Source organism: Palaemon carinicauda, chromosome 21, assembly GCF_036898095.1.
Source record: "Palaemon carinicauda isolate YSFRI2023 chromosome 21, ASM3689809v2, whole genome shotgun sequence".
Lineage (NCBI taxonomy): Eukaryota > Metazoa > Arthropoda > Malacostraca > Decapoda > Palaemonidae > Palaemon > Palaemon carinicauda.
The window spans coordinates 96,238,328-96,243,534 of record NC_090745.1 but is presented as its reverse complement, the minus strand read 5'-3'; the positions used below and the strand labels follow the sequence as shown (position 1 = coordinate 96,243,534).

Genomic DNA, 5,207 nt, shown 5'->3' with positions numbered 1-5,207 from the left:
AGCGAATAACATCTTAATCTGAGTGCATTGATAAGTACATTTCGAATAATTAGCTACACCGCCTTTGGACCTGATCTACCATATGTTGGGAGAGTATTTTCAGTTTAGTGTTCCGTGTGAAATTGTGGTGTATGAATTTAAAATCCGAACATTTATGATAATGAACGTTAATTCGTTGATCAATGATGTGCCTGTTTCATAGTGAAATTATAAGTGCAAAGATATTACGTGAACATTTCACAGATTTTTTAATTTTTTATATTAAATACAAATTCATCATAATTCAATGGGTCTATTTAATCATAGAAACGACTTACTGAAACGAAAGCTGTATGTACGTGTGATTTTTAACTGAAAAATTGCATACAAATCAATTGAATGGGAAAATATATTATCAAAGTGATGCTAAATATTTGTGAGATGAGAAAAGTTGCGGCAATGAACTGTGTGCAAATTAATTTATGAAACTTTAGACTGGGAAATTAGGAAAAGAAGTCACGTACACCATACTGGCTTGTTTGTTGTATGCGTTTTCAGTGAACATGCACATATTTCACTCTTTTTCTGTGTTCAGACATGTATAAATTCAACATTGTATATTAATGTATAAAGGGGGGAGAGAGAGAGAGAGAGAGAGAGAGAGAGAGAGAGGGGGGGGGGGACTTGTGTAAGTTTTGCTAACCTGTGGGAATAACATTTAAAAAGGTAAAATGTTTACATTATTTCTATTCGTTTTTGTTATCTTACGGGATGCACACATGAAACTCGACCTACTCTTCTTGAAATTTCTTATTCTATGCTTTCAGTATGGTAGGAGTTCGCCCGCCGGAACGCCTGCAAACGAGTGCGTTGTCTGCCTGGCTGAAAGCACTAAACGCTGCTGTCGGTCGGGGAGAGGGGGTATGGGCCCCATTACCAGCGCCACCTGCCTTGCTGGCTGCAGCCTTGAACCAAGGTGCGTCAGGCCTCCAGGAGGCAGTGGTGGCACGCCTCGCAGTGGCAGCAGTCACGAGTGGCATCAGCCGGGTGGAGGTCCACCTTGAACATCCAACTCTCGTAGAGGCTTTACTCGAGACCCTAGATGAGCATCCATCACAGATTACATCACTTGCTCTCAGCTTCGGACCCAGGGCTTCTATAGGAGGACTTCTATGTGACGCCCTCAAGGGAATGCCCTTGTTAACATCCCTTACTCTTACACCTGTAGCTACGGATGGGCATTTAGCTGCCCTTTCTATGGCGTCTTGTCCCCTTCAGAGTTTAGATATTTCCTACTCTAAGGGGGTGACTGATAAAGGCGTACGTGCACTCGTTGGCCTAAGTGATGATCCAAGGACCATGAAGGAACTAGTAACTGGGAGCGATAAACCTCAGGAAGGAGAGGTTAAACACCCAAGCGGAACTCTGAACACTGTTAATCTCTGGGGCACGGACGTCACTACGAGAGCTGCGTGACACTGCTCTGCGCCTGCCCTGCCATTGTCGCCCTTACTTGCCAGTGGGCCGGGGAGGCCCTAGACATAGTAGTTAGAAGTGGCAGAGTGAACAAAATTCATCTGAGCCAGCTCTTGTTGGCCGAAGCTGCCTTGCCGCCTCTGGAATCAGTAGCTGCAGTTTGCCCGAGTTTAAGCTCCCTAGTAGCCAGACGTCCTCCTCATCCAGTCGGTGTCACCGAAGTGATGGAAAAGCTACCGTCTATCACCGCCCTCACTTTGCTTCAATTCTTGCCGGACTCCGACGTCTTGTTACCTCGCAGCCCCACACAAGTCACCCAGCAGCTCACCTGTCTTCACCTGTCTGTGGTGGAACCTCGTCAAGTGTCCCTTTCAACTTTAGCTCAAACTTTCCCTTCACTCACTCTACTGGAACTGGAGGGTATCATTCCAACACTGCCATATCCGCTGCCTGAAGTACCCAGGTCAAGGATTGAAAATCTACGCTTAATTACGCCCCTGACGAGGAACTATGTGATAGAAGCCGATGTGGTGGTGTGGGCGATTGTTTGGGCCTCCCTCGCCAACTCCATCGATCTTGGGTCCTGCAGAGACCTGTTGGATCAACACTTATCTCAGGCTATTTGTAGAGGCGCTTTGAAACAGGTAATTATCGCGAGTTGAGTTTTCCCGAACTTGAAAAATAAATTTACTTTTTCTGTTGACAGAAAACGATGTAGATTAACAAAGTACTGTACAACACAAGTTAGAATTTTAAGATTAACTGTCGTATACTTGAACTACACAACTGGCAGTTCATTTGTTTTAGCAATTTTAATCCATCGTAAACTTTTGATCATGGAGTACTTGACATTATCCTTGATAGAAATGAATTATGCTATATACTGTATATGGGTAATATTCCCTATATAAACAACGATATTAATAGTCATTATTTTAAACAGTAAGATTGATATTTCTTGTGAACTGCATTCACTGCTAGAATGATATCAATGATTAGTAAGACGAATATCATTAGAAATAAAAGACATACCTATCATGTAGTAATTACCCAAATGGGAATTTCTAAATCAACAGCGTCCTAGTTTTTAATCACAATACACATCACCGACATCCCCTGTTTTTCGTCCTGCTTAGGTGGAAGACCTAAGGATATCGGGAGCTGCTCGAATCACGGACGCTGCGATCGAGGAACTGGTCGATTCTTGCCCGAACCTCCATCGCCTCGCTTTCAAGATGTTGCCTAAGGAGCGTCTGGCTGACCTTGAAGCTCTAAAGGTCAAGTTCCGCCAAGATAACCTTGACATAGAGCTAATTACTTATGGTTGGAAGTATTAAAGATATGCTGGTATTAACAATTATTATTTTTGCAATTTTCGAAGGTCTAAATGTTAAATTCCGACAAGATAACCTTGACATAGAGGTTACTACTTATGGTTAGAAGTATTAAAGTTTCGCTGGTATTAATGACTATCATTTTTGCAATTTTCGAATGCCCATCTTTAAAAGCATTTTTCAAACGTAAATGAAAATTACTATTATCAATTTATGCAACGTTTATTGAAAAACATTTAGGAATATATTTTCAATGCTATTTATCACGAGAGAGGTCATGTAAAAGAATAAATAAAAAAGAAAAATATCCTGGTCAATTCTGAATTTCGACATGTAAAACTAGTTAATGACGTTTGGTGCTTTAAGGAATGAAGGATAATGAATGTATATTTGAAGTGCCTTTTTTTATGAATGGCATTTTATCTAGTCAGATGCAACGAACAGGTTAGAATAGATGGTATTCGTTTGAATACAGTTTACTTTCATTGGAACTCTATAAATTAATGGTAAGGGCATGTGCATTCATATACATATATGTTCTTACACTAATATATAGATATATATATATATATATATGTATATATATATGTATATATATATATATATATATGTATGTATATATATATATATATATATATATTTATATATATATATATGTGTGTATGTGTATATATACAATATACATATAATATATATATATATATATATATATCATCTATATATACATATACATATATGTATATATATATATGTATATATATATATATATATATATAGTATATGTTCATATATATATACTTATAATGTATGTATACATGTATATATATATGTATATATATACATACATACATATATATATATATATATATATATTATATATATATATATATATATATAGTACTTCAGGATATTACTTTACGTTTATAATTAATTGCGTGCGAAGATTGGAGACGGAGCATATCTTTTCTTTATAAATCCATTAATCTGCATTTCCTCTTAGCATTCACAAATTGATTATATCTTTACTTGTATGGGACTCAATTATTATGCTTTTTACAACCCGACTAACCTTTATTAGATAATGAAATTTTATTATAAATAGGTTTACGCTCAACTGAAACAAAAAGAAAACGCATTATGAAACAAATATATTTGTTTTATTTATGAGCGCACAACTTGGTTTTAAGATGTATATATATATATATATATATATATCATATATATATGTATATATATATGTATGTATATATATATATAATATATATATATATATATATCATGTATATATCATATATATATATATACTGTATATATATATATATATATATACAATGTATATATATATATATATATATACTGTATATATATATATATATATATATATTTCTTTTACATTTAATTCCTTCCATGATCAATGTATGCAGAGAAATTTTTGCTATTTTCAAAATGGGACTGTGATATAAAACTATTTATCCTCTTATTCCAATAGTAATTCCCTCTAAAAAAGCCTCACTGTTACCATTGCTAGAGTTATTTATCAATAACACAACTACATGATGAAAATGGTTGTAATTATTCTGTTCTCCAAAAGATGAAGTGCGGTGAATAAAAAGCAAATATTATGCCAACTACAAGTGTGTGACGTTTTCTGGTATCATCTTTAAGATAAACGAAGTGGATATACAATATCTATATTTATATCATTCTTTATTATGACTGGAATATCACCAGAATGAGAAGTTATAAAAAGTTAACCATGACTCTATGAAGTATGAGAAACTATTGTTTCATCACTCGCTTTGTTATACTGCATTCAAATCCATTGAGTTTTTATCTACTTGCTTTTTACCATTCATAGCGAGAAAGAGCTTTCAGATTTTTGTCCGTCCTTTTTATTTCGCCCGTCCGTCCGGTTTGCTTTAATGTTCTGTATCTGTTGAATACTTTCTGGTACAATATATTACTCATTCTTTTTATTATTGCACAAATATCTCGATTTGATGTTGTGTTCTTTCACCTTGGTTATTAAGAATGTTTAATTATTAATATTGAAATACCTTCTTGGTTAATCTTTATTGTGTTCATTTTAGTCTTTTTACTGAATACCTGCTGGAGAATTTTAAGAGTATTAACACTTGTTTTAATTTGTAATGTTTAATATGAAGCCCCAATTAATTAAATATTCCTGCTCAAGTAAAAATTAATTAGCCAGATCATTAATGGGAAATAAATATAACACTACAATTATTTGATCTCTGTTGGCATGAACATTCTATATATTGCGAGTTTAAATAATTTAGTCCAAGATTGCTTTTTTTACTGTTAAAGTTTAATCAGTGAGAATTCTGTTCAGAAATTGGTTAAAAAAATTCTATACTCTATAGAATGCTTGGTAATTGTGTAAGGATAAAGGAACTT

General features: G+C 34.6%; 1 pseudogene; it reads left to right on the top strand.

The window, feature by feature from the left end:
* Positions 1-807: 807 nt before the first annotated feature.
* Positions 808-3,297, top strand: LOC137614711 (uncharacterized; annotated as a pseudogene).
* The last annotated feature ends 1,910 nt before the right edge of the window (positions 3,298-5,207 follow it).